Below are 15,151 nucleotides of genomic sequence, written 5' to 3' on the forward strand. Positions count from 1 at the left end.
TAACTTTTCCTTGGACTCGGGCAGACATCAGCTCTGGCAGCATGCTTGTCCGCTTCTCAACTTTTGTCTTTTTGAATACGTGCCGAATAAGACTTTCTTTTTGCTTTACTAAACTTCCTGATGTTCTTCCCCTACAACATTGGAAAGTATTCGAGGCCATTTGCAAATCAAGTTAATGACACACCTTCATCCACTTTGAAGTCCAATTGAATCTCTTGATACAGGACACTCAGATCCCGCTTTAATCACTTCAATGCTCTGAATTAACACCTCCCCACATACGTAAATAACTCTTATAAATCTAATAAATGAAATTCACCAACACAGAGAATCTTCTCTGAAAAGGTTCCAAAGCTGTATATAAAACTAGTTTTCCACAAAAATCGCAGCTTAATTGCTCAATTTTACATTTTAGAGTGAATTTCAAAGCTATTATTCTTAGAAGCCTAATTATTTTCAACTTTGCCCATGTGGAAAATATCAAATATGCACACATTCCTTCTTCACCCAAAACATGAATATTTCTGTTTTGGTTCTCTGTAAGGCATCTGTGGTTTTGCAAAATCCTCCTGGAGTTGAAAGATGCACCCCTATCACAGAGGACGGTTAAAAGAAATGAATCAATCACTCAATCCCGTTGCAGTCCAGCCGACTCCGACTCATAGTGTCCCTACTGGTTAGATTAGAACTACCCCATAGGGTTTCCAAGGACAGGCTGGTGAACTGGAACTGCCAACCTTTTAGTTAGCTGCAGAACTCTTCACCACTGAGCCTTAGGACTCCAGTTACCATCCTGGCAACCAAGCTGGTGAGTTTGAACCGCCCACTTAACCATTGCACCTCCAGGGCTCCTTGAACCAAAAATACCAGAGTTTATCTCCATTCATGAAGCATTCTCCTATTTCACCACGAGATGGCAGCACAATTTCACGCACCAGACTTTCCAAAGCTTTTTGCTAAAACATGGGCTTATGCTGCCCTCTTGTGGAAAAATAGGAGAATGCGTCATGGTAAAAAAAGTCATTTCTACAATCCAGATGTTCTTACATATTGGTAATTAAAGATAGTGGCACAATGGTTAAGCACGTGGATGGTTACATTAAGGTGGAGATTCAAATCCGCCCAGCAGCTTTCCTAGGGACACACCTGGCTATCTACTTCAGTAAAGATCAAAAAAAAAAAAAAAAGATTACAGCCCAGAAAACCAGAGCAGGCCTAATCTGTCCCATGAGGTTGCTAGGAGTTCAAATTCACTTGATGACACCGAAAAATACCAACAAAAACAATTTATCAATGTAATAGAGCTTGAAAACTCAGCTTTTTTTCCCCAAAACAAATAAATGCTACCACACTCCCTGCTGAACATTAAACTCAAACAACAGCACACCAGAGCCACAGCGATTGCAGTGACCTGGGGTCGCCATGAGTGGGAATCCGCCCCATGGCAGTGGGTTTGGGTTTTTTTTTGGGGGGGGGAGTACTCTTGTCTGCACCAATATGTCTCTCTCACTCTCTCTCTTCTTTTTCCAGAATGTAACTACCCTGCATATAAGTTGTGACTTAACTCACCACATGTACGGCAACCATAAAGAAGGAATATTTCATTTTCCTGCTCCAGAAAAGTGACTGCCCTCAAGTTAACTGCTGCTGACGTAAAAAATCAAGTATAAAATTACGGTAGAAAAACCACTAGACCAATGCTTTTTAAACTGCATGTGCGTGGAACTCACCTGGGGAGCTTGTTAAGAATCAGATTTGGGTTCGGTGGGTGGGGGTAAGTGCAGAGATTCTCCATTTTGAATGCGGATGCTGATGGTAGTGCTCTGTGGGGCCCAGAGAATGCTTGCCTCCCACTAACGTTGGGCACTGGGCTACCACGGTGAAATTCAGCCATCAGAGCTCAGTACTTCCTGTGCACACAGTGCCCACAGACAGGGTTGTTTGGACCCACCACGATGCTCCCTACCGAAATGGGCATAGACTTAAGCTTGTCTTTCCTAAAGAATGTAAGTCAGCCGGTGAACCCTGTCCCGTTGAGTTGATTCTGACTAATGGGAACCCCATGCATTACAGAGTAGAAATGTGCCCCATAGACTTCTGTTGGTTGTAATCTTTACAGGAGCAAATCACCAGGCCTTTCTTCTGTGCCCCCATTGGTGTGTTCCACACAACAACCTTTTTGTTTGTAGTCAAGTTCAAAGAGTGAAATTACTGAACTGTGGGCACAAAACACACACACACGGGAGCACACCTGTAAATGAGAGAATATCAGAAGGGCAGAACATTTCATTCAGGTTATGCAACAACAGAAACAGAAGTTTTTTTGGAAGAACACAATCTGAATCCTATCAGACCTTATTGGCTCTAAGCAGGCTGTAGAGGGTTGAGCAGGGATCCTGAGTTCAGTGGAATTTATCTGGTGTTCAAAAGAATCAAAACTCACCGGAAATTGAACAAAAGGTTTATTCTGAGCAGATATTTTATATGCAGGTAGGAAGGCCATTTGGATACCAGGAAAAGCCAATGGCTCCCAGAAGCTAGGGTCAATGGGACTTATAAAGAGTAGAAGAGGGAGAAATATAGAAGACCCACTATTGGCTCATTCTAACCGGATTGCCTGAACCCTGCTACAAAAGCGGGCAGCATCGGACCTCCTCAAACTTCACAAGGGGGAAGGAGAATCAAGGCCAACGGCCCAAGTTTGATTCCTGTGAGGCGCAGGTCAGCCATGCCTCCTCTCTGCCATCTTTACCAATTCTGACACCAACCGTCCCTCCCTCAGCACTCTCTACTTCTCTGCTGAGTTCGAGAATTCATTGCAGTGGCCACACACAACTCACTGGCAATACTCACAATTATCCGGTTTTTAGGGAAGGAACAGTTTACAATTCAGGCTCAAGATCATCCAAGGATACAGTTCTTCCATCAGGACAGCCACTTCCCAGCTGTGCTTGCGGGCACGCCTCTCCCTGGCCCTAGGCTCCCGCCCAAAGGCACTCAGCTTTCTTCCTCCATGGGCCAGGAAGCCCACCTCGCTGTCTCCTGCTGCTGGGTCTCTCCTGCTGTTGTTTCTCTGCCACTGCTTCTCGCCATCTTCAGGGTTACAGCTCACTGTCTCTCTCCTGGGTCCCGGAGCTCCTCAGTACAGGGATCCCGCGTCCAAAGCATGAGCTACGCTCCTGACTATTCTTCCTTGATGATGAGGGGGCTGCTCTTTCCCACCTCTGCAGTGGCTGATTTCAAGCCCAGTAGGATGACAAAACTGACCAGACCCCTTGCTAGGCTATAATTGCCTTATCTGCTGGGTCCTCCCCAATCACCTGGGTGGGAGTGACAAGAGCATAGCGAGAAAGGCCACCTTAAGTAATTCACTGCACAGCACATACCTTCCCCTCTTTGTTGAGATCAACCAATATCAGGTGACTTCTGACCTGGTTGCTACTGATTTGGCTGTCCACCCACCTACAGCCAGGAGAGTTTTGTGAGATTTCAATTATGAGGTAAATGTGGGTTGACTATTCCTTTCTAGCAGGATAAGACAAATTTTCATCACTATTCAGCACTTTCTGACAGACTTTCCAAGTTGCTTTAGGTTCTTTTTTATGGTTAGTATCGGTTTTATGGATAAGACAAGCCTTCCAATCAAAGTTAAGATGTCTGTTATGACGTTTCCTACTCAACATGGTAAACAGTACTGGTATTTCATCATATTATTGACATAAACTTGGACAGACAGATTGGTGATTTCTGTGCATGTGTGTATCTGTGTGTGTGTGGAGGCAGTTATTTAGACATTATACAGTCCTTGCTTGCTGTAAGTGAAGAAGACTTGAAGCACTCACTGATGAAGATCAAAGACTACAGCCTTCAGTATGGATTGCACCTCAACATAAAGAAAACAAAAATCCTCACAACTGGACCAATAAGCAACATCATGATAATGGGAGAAAAGATTGAGCTCTTCAAGGATTTCATCTTACTTGGATCCCCAATCAAGGCCCCTGGAAGTGTAACCGGAGAATAGCCTGGGTTCTTGTCTTCAGTGTAGGAAAGAATTCAAACACGGAGACAAATAGTGTCAAGGGAGCAGAGGTTTATTATCTAACAGAGGGTCAGCAACAAAAGTACACTTGACTAGCGAGCGTCCAGCGGGCTACTCGGATATAGAGAGAATCTTAGAGCCCCGAGAGTTGTTTTCTTAGGGTTTTATACCCTTCTTGTCTCTTATCTGTCCCTGTTAATGTTTAACAGCCAAGACAGGGACCCAATAAAGACTATTTCCTTAGCTTAAGGTTTAATTACCAAGTTAGTGGCCTTATCAAGTCAGGGACTTTATCAAATTATCCTTTCCTTGGCTTAAAGTTTAACTACCTAGGGACCCTTTTATGGAGAAATCACACCACCCCTTCTCTCTTCTTCTTCTCCAGTGTAAGCTCTCCCCTGCTCCCTTACAGAAGCAGCAGTCAAGAAGTCAAAAGACCTATTGCATTGGGTAAATCTGGAAAAGACCTCTTTAAAGTATTGAAAAGCAAAGGGGTCACCTTGAGGACTAAGGTGTGCCTGACTCAAGCCATTCTGTTTCAATCACCTCATATGCATGTAAAAGCTGGACAATGAATAAGGAAGACCACAGAAGAATGCAGGCCTTTGAAACCTGATGTTGGAGAAGAATATTGACTATACCATGAACTGCCAAAAGAAGGAACCAGTCTGTCTTGGAAGAAGTACAATCAGAATGCTCCTTAGAAGCAAGGATGGCAAGACTACCTCTCACAGACTTTGAATATGTCCTCAGGAGGGATCAGCCTCTGGAGAAGGACATCGTGCTTGGTAAAGTACAGGATCAGTGAGAAAAAGAGGAAGACCCTCAAAGAGATTCATTGACACAGTGGCTGCAACAATGGGCTCAACACAGACCAGGCAGTGTTTTGTTCCCTTGTGCTTGGGTCACTATGAGTTGGAACTGGCTCGACAGCACCTAACAAAAATGACAACAACAGCCCTTCAAAGTGTCCATTATAACCCTCGTAAGTGGGCTCTGCGCCTGGGTGTGCATGTGTGCATGTGTCTACCAAAGACATTCATTGTTTTACAATTTGATCTTCGATTTATTTAACTTACAAGTTCAAATGCCTTAAACTTTTTAGGTTCAGGCTACAAGGCTTATTATCCTATTTGAAGTCTAGCAAATCATAGCAACCACTTTTAAGGGGCTTGTGGAAAGTACTTGACCCCCTTTGCAAATCAAGTTGATGAAACACCGCCATCCATTTTAAAGTCCATTTCAATCTCTTGGAGTGCTACACTCACTTCTCATTTTAGTGTCTTCAATAATCTTGATTTACAAACACCTTCCTGGTGTCTCAGGAAAAGACAACTTTCAGTACACTCAGTGAAAACCAAATCGAACCAAACCCGTTGCCATCTCTGAGTTGATTCTGACTCTAAGCCACCCTTGATTTAGGAAATAATATTGGAATCATTATTCCCTGTCCTTGAGCATAGACATTGTGACCCAGCTGGAGCTGAACTCACATCAACTGGGCCCTGAGGTAGAAAGAGAATCACTAAGATAATCTTGGAGGCTATCTTTTAGGGAACTTTTCACAGAAACCAGTCAAACAGAACACAGGAGACTTTCCACTCTTATCTTTTTCTGTTAGCATTTAGTGCATAGAAACTTTCTTGGACCAATGAAGACCCTCCTGACTGTCCTCACTGAAACCTGTACCAAATAGTCTTAAGAAAGACAATTCAAAACATAGGATTTAAACAGATAGGGTTAACTGTGCTGGCAGAACAAAAGACCTTTTAAAAGATTCCCCTCTAGACTTCTATGTCAATTGGCAAAATAATTCAATTATGAAAACATTCTGCATCCCACTTTGAAATGTGGCGTCTGGGGTCTTAAAGGCTAACAAGCGGCCATCTAAGATGCATCAATTGGTCTCAACTCACCTGGAGCAAAGGAGAATGAAGAACACCAAGGTCACAAGACAACTAGGAGCCCAGGAGACAGAAAGGGCCACATGAACCAGAGACCTACATCATCCTGAGACCAGAAGAACTAGTTGGCGCCCGGCCACAATCGATGACTGCCCTGACAGGGAGCACAACAGAGAACTCCTGAGAGACCAGGAGATCAGTGGGATGCAGACCCCAAATTCTCATAAAAAGACCAGACTTAATGGTCTGACTAAGACTAGAGGAATCCCGGCGGCCATGCTCCGCAGACCTTCTGTCGGCCCAGGACAGGAACCATCCCCGAAGACAACTCATCAGACATGAAAGGGACTGGTCAGCGGGTGGGAGAGAGATGCTGATGAAGAGTGAGCTAATTATATCAGGGGGACACTTGAGAGTGTGTTGGTAGCTCTTGTCTGGAGGGGGGATGGGAGGATAGAGAGAGAGGGAAGCTGGCAAAATTGTCACGAAAGGAGAGACTGAAAGGGCTGACTCAATAGGGGAAGAGCAGGTGGGAGTACGGAGTAAGATGTATGTAAACTTATATGTGACAGACTGATTGGATTTGTAAACGTTCACTTGAAGCTTAATAAAAGTTAATAAAAAACAAAAAAAGATAAAAAAAAGATTCCCCTCTAGAAGTTCGGTAAACAGGAACCCACCCTGTCAACAAGAGATAGGATTGGGGCAGTCCAGGAATTACTATCTCCTTTTCTTAGTGTTTTTCTAGTCCCCTTCTCCTTTGCAGGCTCAGCATGAGCAGAGGAAGAGAGTGTAACTGCTGTTTGACCTTCCTCAGCCCTCCGAAGATGGCAGTGTAGTCCTGAAGATCAAGTGCGCTTGTGCTATATCCCATAAGAAGTGATGCCAAGGGCTGCCCAGAGGACTCCATCTTGAATAGCAGCTGGTTTCATGTTAGACTGCAGATGCCAGGGTAACCTAATTAACATACACCCCCATTCTGAGAAGGACCCGCCCCTTGAAAGAAGCCCACTAAATATTCATTACTCTGTTGTCTCCAGGGAACCCATATAAGCCCTTCCCTTGCTTCCCTTTTCCAGTCAGTCCTTTGGAGAGGCTCAGATCCCCACAGACTCCTTTTGCTTGAGTCAAGCAAAATAAAGCTTGCTGAAGATAAAGTTTGTCTTTCGTGAGTACTCCTACCCCAGAAAAGGCAAGGACACTTTGTGTCCGATTAGCAATTGGTAACAAGATCTCAGTTTCTAGCCAATCTGTGAAAAGGTGATGCTTTCAATGGATTTGCCCATTTCTAATGTTGATATATACTAATGACTCTGTAATGTTCCTCGGACTTGGGCAGACATGGCTGTGGCGGCATGCTTGTCTGTTTACCCGTTCTTGCCTGTTGTCGTTGTTGTTAGGTGCCGTCCAGTCGCTTCCGACTCATACCGACCCTGTGCACAACAGAAGGGAACACTGCCGGGTCCTGCGCCATCCTTACAATCCCTGTTATGCTTGAGCTCACTGTTGCAGCCACTGTGTCAATCCACCTTGTTGAGGGTCTTCCTCTTTTCCGTTGACCCTGTACTCTTTGCCAAGCAAGATGTCCTTCTCCAGGGACTGATCCTTCCTGACAACATGTCCAAAATATGTAAGACCCGGTCTCGCCATCCTTGCCTCTAAGGAGCATTCTGGCCGCACTTCTTCCAAGACAGATTTGTTGGTTCTTTTGGCAGTCCATGGTATATTCAATATTCTTCCCCAACAGCACAATTCAAAGGCGTCAACCCTTCTACCCTCTTCGCTATTCATTGTCCAGCTTTCACATGCATATGATGTGACTGAAAATACCATGGCTTGCCTATTCTATAATATTTCCTGGAACTCGGGCAGAGGTGACTGGCAGCATGGTTAACCAGTTCCAACTTCTACCTTTTGGATTATATGCCCAATGGAAGTTTCTTTTTTGCTTTACTAAACCTTGTGGTGTTTCTTACCCTACAACACCCTATACTACAGAGTAGAACTGCCCCATAGGGTTTCCAAGGAGCACCTGGTGCACTTGAACTCCCAACCTTTTGCTTACCAGCCAAAGGCTTATCCACTGCACAACCAGGGCCCCGAAGTCAATGAAACAGGCTGACCAGGCTATGTAATTTTAATCGGGATTTCTAGACTAACAGATAGGTTTTTCGAGGAAAACCTGTTGTTGCCTGACTAGGGTCTGTGCCCCGAAGCAGTCGAGCCAAGGAAACATACTCCAAGTCAGGAAGAATGAGAAAGTTTATCCAGGAGATGTGTACATCCCCGGAATCCTGACAGCAACACAGGCCGTCTCTATGGCATCCCAAAAAGCGATTTTTCATTAGAGCCTATATGGAATTTTTACAAAGGTTAGAAGTGTCTTTGTAGCTTACAGGTCCCCTGGCACGAGGAGTTCTTCATTACCAGATAGTGACAAGAATCTCTTTATCAGACTAAAGAGATACATGCTGGACTTCTCTTTATCAGGCTAAACAGGTATACAAGTCAGACACTGGCCTCTCATTTCCCTGTGAGGACTTGTGAGTCACAGGTGGTCTGGGCAGAACAAAAGAAATTATTTGCATCACATCAAACAAAGAACAAAGTCATTGGCATTAGGTCAAAACAAAGTCAATAGCAAAGGCATGGGAAGGAGGAGGCAGGCAGGGGAAGGGAAAGAACTTCTAAATTCTTCATGGGGTTAGTTATGGCAAGCTCTCAATCACCCATTTTGAGAAAGGAGAGAACTTGCTGGGTACTATTAGAGTCACAGTGGTTTTCTTCAGTGGTCAAAACCAGGACGTGAAACCATATTCCCCAAGACAGTCTTAACCAAGTGACTATCTACACCCTTGAAAATAAATGTTCTGAGGAAGAGTGCTGTCTCGGTGCTGTTGTCAACGAGATAGTTTTGCAAGACAGACAAAAATACATGTAAGCGAAAATCCAGGGAGGCGGGGCCAAGATGGAGGACTAGGTAGACGCTACCTCGGATCCCTCTTGCAACAAAGACTCGGAAAAACAAGTGAATTGATCACATACATAACAATCTACGAACCCTGAAGAACAAACACAGATTTAGAGGCCAAAAACAAACAAATACGGGGAAGCAGCCACTGTTTTCGGAGCCTGGAGCCAGCATCCCAGTCAGGTAACCTTGGCGCCAGGCTTCTGGGCCCAGGGAGCTGAACTCAAAAATCTTGTGATGGCGCAAACAAGGGGCGCAGCCCTACTCCCCTGAACTAACCCCGGGAGGGGGCCCAGCCAGTCCGCGGAGCCGGCGCGGCGACGCGGCTGGCGGGACGAGAAGTCCCCGGGAGGCAGCGACTGATTTTGGAGCCGGGAGTGCAGCATCCCAGCAGGGGAACCTTGACGCTGGGCTTTGGACTGGCAGCGGAGGATCTGACCGCGGCTTCAGCGGGCCAGACCCCCGAGGGCAATCTCCACACAGCCAGCACACGTAGGCGACACGCCCCTCGGGAATCTCAGATAAAATAGTCATTCCAAGCAAGACAAGCAACTTTGGCTATATTCCGAGGTGCTACTCTCCTATCTCTCTGAACTCTCCCCCACCCTTCCCAGGCGGCTTCATTAACATTGGAATTTCCTGAGACAGAGGGAGAACGGCTCCGGCTCCGTGGCGGCTTTGCTCCCCCCCCCTTTCTTTTTTTTTTTGGTCTTTTCCTAACCCATTCTTCCGGCCTGAGAGAAGGAACCACAAAAAACCCAGGGACCAAAAATCCATCCCTAATTGGACTAAAAACACAGAACCACCTCCAGCCAAGCATATATGATCCAAATCTCGGACTTTCATCCTTACAGGGAACAAGGGGGCAGTTATAATCCAAAGGCAGCTCTGATAGGGATCTGACTGTATTTTTTTTTAGCGGATTTTCTGGAAAAACAAGTTTCCCAGTCATGGCTTTGAGACTGCAGTCAATATCAAACCACATAAAGAAGCAGACCATGACAGCTTCTACAACCCCCCAAACAAAAGAATCAAAATCTTTCCCAAATGAAGATACAATCCTGGAATTATCAGATACAGAATATAAAAAACTAATTTACAGAATGCTTCAAGACATCAGAAACAAAATAAGGCAAACTGCAGAAAAAGCCAAGGAACACACTGATAAAACAGTTGAAGAACTCAAAAAGATTATTCAAGAACATAGTGGAAAAATTAATAAGTTGCAAGAATCCATAGAGAGACAGCATGTAGAAATCCAAAAGACTAACAATAAAATTACAGAATTAGACAATGCAATAGGAAGTCAGAGGAGCAGACTCGAGCAATTAGAATGCAGACTGGGAAATCTGGAGGACCAGGGAATTAACACCAACATAGCTGAAAAAAAATCAGATAAAAGAATTAAAAAAAAATGAAGAAACCCTAAGAATCATGTGGGACTCTATCAAGAAGGATAACTTGCGTGTGATTGGAGTCCCAGAACAGGGAGGGAGGACAGAAAACACAGAGAAAATAGTTGAAGATCTGCGGGCAGAAAACTTCCCTGACATCATGAAAGACGAAAGGATATCTATCCAAGATGCTCATCGAACCCCATTTAAGATTGATCCAAAAAGAAAAACACCGAGACATATTATCATCAAACTTGCCAAAACCAAAGATAAAGAGAAAATTTTAAAAGCAGCCAGGGAGAAAAGAAAGGTCTCCTTCAAGGGAGAATCAATAAGAATAAGTTCAGACTACTCAGCAGAAACCATGCAGGCAAGAAGGGAATGGGACGACATATACAGAGCACTGAAGGAGAAAAACTGCCAGCCAAGGATCATATATCCAGCAAAACTCTCTCTGAAATATGAAGGCGAAATTAAGATATTTACAGATAAACACAAGTTTAGAGAATTTGCAAAAACCAAACCAAAGCTACAAGAAATACTAAAGGATATTGTTTGGTCAGAAAACCAATACTATCAGATACCAGCACAACACAAGGTCACAAAACAGAACATCCTGATATCAACTCAAATAGGGAAATCACAAAAACAAATTAAGATTAATTAAAAAAAATGCTCATAACAGGGAATCATTGAAGTCAATATGTAAAAGATCACAATAATCGAAAAGAGGGACTAAATACAGGTGGCATAGAACTGCCATATGGAGAGTGATACAAGGCGATATAGAACAATACAAGTTAGGTTTTTACTTAGAGAAATAGGGGTAAATATTAAGATAACCACAAAGAGGTATAACAACCCCATAACTCAAGATAAAAGCCAAGAAAAATGTAACGACTCAACAAACATAAAGTCAAACACTACGAAAATGAGGATCTCACAATTTACTAAGAAAAAAGTCTCAGCACAAAAAAAGTATGTGGAAAAATGAAATTGTCAACAACACACATAAAAAGGCATCAAAATGACAACACTAAACACTTATTTATCTATAATTACGCTGAATGTAAATGGACTAAATGCACCAATAAAGAGACAGAGAGTCTCGGACTGGATAAAGAAACACGATTCGTCTATATGCTGCCTACAAGAGACACACCTTAGACTTAGAGACACAAACAAACTAAACTCAAAAGATGGAAAAAAATATATCAAGCAAACAATAAGCAAAAAAGAAGAGGAGTAGCAATATTAATTTCTGACAAAATAGACTTTAGACTTAAATCCACCACAAAGGATAAAGAAGGACACTACATAATGATAAAAGGGACAATTGATCAGGAAGACATAACCATATTAAATATTTATGCACCCAATGACAGGGCTGCAAGATACATAAATCAAATTTTAACAGAACTGAAAAGTGAGATAGACATCTCCACAATTATAGTAGGAGACTTCAACACACCACTTTCAGAGAAGGACAGGACATCCAGTAAGAAGCTTAATAGAGACACGGAAGACCTAATTACAACAATCAACCAACTTGACCTCATTGACTTATACAGAACTCTCCACCCAACTGCTGCAAAGTATACTTTTTTTTCTAGCGCACATGGAACATTCTTTAGAATAGACCACATATTAGGTTATAAAACAAACCTTTGCAGAATCCAAAACATTGAAATATTACAAAGCATCTTCTCAGACCACAAGGCAATAAAACTAGAAATCAATAACAGAAAAACCAGGGAAAAGAAATCAAAAACTTGGAAACTGAACAATACCCTCCTGAAAAAAGACTGGGTTATAGAAGACATCAAGGAGGGAATAAGGAAATTCACGGAATGCAAGGAGAATGAAAATACTTCCTATCAAAACCTCTGGGACACAGCAAAAGCAGTGCTCAGAGGCCAATTTATATCGATAAATGCACACATACAAAAAGAAGAAAGAGCCAAAATCAGAGAACTGTCCCTACAACTTGAACAAATAGAAAGGGAGCAACAAAAGAATTCATCACGAACCAGAAGAAAACAAATAATAAAAATTAGAGCTGAACTAAATGAATTAGAGAACAGAAAAACAATTGAAAGAATTAACAAAGCCAAAAGCTGGTTCTTTGAAAAAATTAACAAAATTGATAAACCATTGGCTAGACTGACTAAAGAAATACAGGAAAGGAAACAAATAACCCGAAAAAGAAACGAGAAGGGCCACATCACAACAGACCCAACTGAAATTAAAAGAATCATATCAGATTATTACGAAAAATTGTACTCTAACAAATTTGCAAACCTAGAAGAAATGGATGAATTCCTGGAAAAACACTACCTACCTAAACTAACACATTCAGAAGTAGAACAACTAAATAGACCCATAACAAAAAAAGAGATTGAAACGGTAATCAAAAAACTCCCAACAAAAAAAAGCCCTGACCCGGACGGCTTCACTGCAGAGTTCTACCAAACTTTCAGAGAAGAGTTAACACCACTACTACTAAAGGTATTCCAAAGCATAGAAAATGACGGAATACCACCCAACTCATTCTATGAAGCCACCATCTCCCTGATACCAAAACCAGGTAAAGACATTACAAAAAAAGAAAATTACAGACCTATATCCCTCATGAACATAGATGCAGAAATCCTCAACAAAATTCTAGCCAAGAGAATTCAACAACATATCAAAAAAATAATTCACCACGATCAAGTGGGATTTATACCAGGTATGCAAGGCTGGTTTAATATCAGAAAAACCATTAATGTAATCCACCACATAAATAAAACAAAAGACAAAAACCACATGATCTTATCAATTGATGCAGAAAAGGCATTTGACAAAGTCCAACACCCATTTATGATAAAAACGCTCACCAAAATAGGAATTGAAGGAAAATTCCTCAACATAATAAAGGGCATCTATGCAAAGCCAACAGCCAACATCACTCTAAATGGAGAGAACCTGAAAGCATTTCCCTTGAGAACGGAAACCAGACAAGGATGCCCTTTATCACCGCTCTTATTCAACATTGCGCTAGAAGTCCTAGCCAGGGCAATTAGGCGAGAAAAAGAAATAAAGGGCATCCGGATTGGCAAGGAGGAAGTAAAATTATCTCTATTTGCAGACGACATGATCCTATACACAGAAAACCCTAAGGAATCCTCCAGGAAACTACTGAAACTAATAGAAGAGTTTGGCAGAGTCTCAGGTTATAAGATAAACATACAAAAATCACTTGGATTCCTCTACATCAACAAAAAGAACATCGAAGAGGAAATCACCAAATCAATACCATTCACAGTAGCCCTCAAGAAGATAAAATACTTACGAATAAATCTTACCAAGGATGTAAAAGACCTATACAAAGAAAACTATAAAACTCTGCTACAAGAAATTCAAAAGGACATACTTACTTAAGTGGAAAAACATAGCTTGCTCATGGATAGGAAGACTTAACATAGTAAAAATGTCTATTCTACCAAAAGCCATCTATACATATAACGCACTTCCAATCCAAATACCAATGTCATATTTTAAGGGGACAGAGAAACAAATCACTAATTTCATATGGAAGGGAAAGAACCCCCGGACAAGCAAAGCATTACTGAAAAAGAAGAAGAAAGTGGGGGGCCTCACTCTACCTGATTTCAGAACCTATTATACAGCTACAGTAGCCAAAACAGCCTGGTACTGGTACAACAACAGGCACATAGACCAATGGAACAGAATTGAGAACCCAGATATAAATCCATCCATGTATGAGCAGCTGATATTTGACAAAGGACCAGTGTCAGTCAATTGGGGAAATGATAGTCTTTTTAACAAATGGTGCTGGCATAACTGGATATCCATTTGCAAAAAAATGAAACAGGACCCATACCTCACACCATGCACAAAAACTAACTCCAAGTGGTTCAAAGACCTAAACATAAAGACTAAAACGATAAAGATCATGGAAGAAAAAACAGGGAAAACCTTAGGAGCCCTAATACAAGGCATAAACAGAATACAAAACATTACCAAAAGTGACAAAGAGAAACCAGATAACTGGGAGCTCCTAAAAATCAAACACCTACGCTCATCTAAAGACTTCACCAAAAGAGTAAAAAGACAACCTACAGATTGGGAAAGAATTTTCAGCTATGACATCTCCGACCAGCGCCTGATCTCTAAAATCTATAGGATTCTGTCAAAACTCAACCACAAAAAGACAAACAACCCAATCAAGAAGTGGGCAAAGGATATGAACACACACTTCGCTAAAGAAGATATTCAGGCAGCTAACAGATACATGAGAAAATGCTCTCGATCATTAGCCATTAGAGAAATGCAAATTAAAACTACGATGAGATTCCATCTCACTCCAACAAGGCTGGCAATAATCCAAAAAACACCAAATAATAAATGTTGGAGAGGCTGCGGAGAGATTGGAACTCTTATACACTGCTGGTGGGAATGTAAAATGGTACAACCACTTTGGAAATCTATCTGGCGTTATCTTAAAGAGTTAGAAATAGAACTACCATACAACCCAGAAATCCCACTCCTCAGAATATACCCTAGAGACACAAGAGCCTTCACACAAACAGATATATGCACACCCATGTTTATTGCAGCTCTGTTTACAATAGCAAAAAGTTGGAAGCAACCAAGGTGTACATCAACGGATGAATGGGTAAATAAATTGTGGTATATTCACACAATGGAATACTACGCATCGATAAAGAACAGTGACGAATCTGTGAAACATTTCATAACATGGAGGAACCTGGAAGGCATTATGCAGAGCGAAATGAGTCAGAGGCAAAAGGACAAATATTGTATAAGACCACTA

The 15,151-nt window shown here is 42.1% G+C and overlaps 1 long non-coding RNA gene across 1 annotated transcript in view; it reads right to left on the reverse strand.

The window, feature by feature from the left end:
- Positions 1 to 5,923: 5,923 nt before the first annotated feature.
- Positions 5,924 to 15,151, reverse strand: part of LOC126069593 (uncharacterized) — a 224,373-nt gene continuing 215,145 nt past the window's right edge. The window contains exon 3 of the long non-coding RNA XR_007515978.1: positions 5,924 to 5,958. This is a non-coding gene — a long non-coding RNA (uncharacterized LOC126069593). The remainder of the gene's footprint in view (positions 5,959 to 15,151) is intronic.

Source organism: Elephas maximus, chromosome X (assembly GCF_024166365.1).
Source record: "Elephas maximus indicus isolate mEleMax1 chromosome X, mEleMax1 primary haplotype, whole genome shotgun sequence".
Lineage (NCBI taxonomy): Eukaryota > Metazoa > Chordata > Mammalia > Proboscidea > Elephantidae > Elephas > Elephas maximus.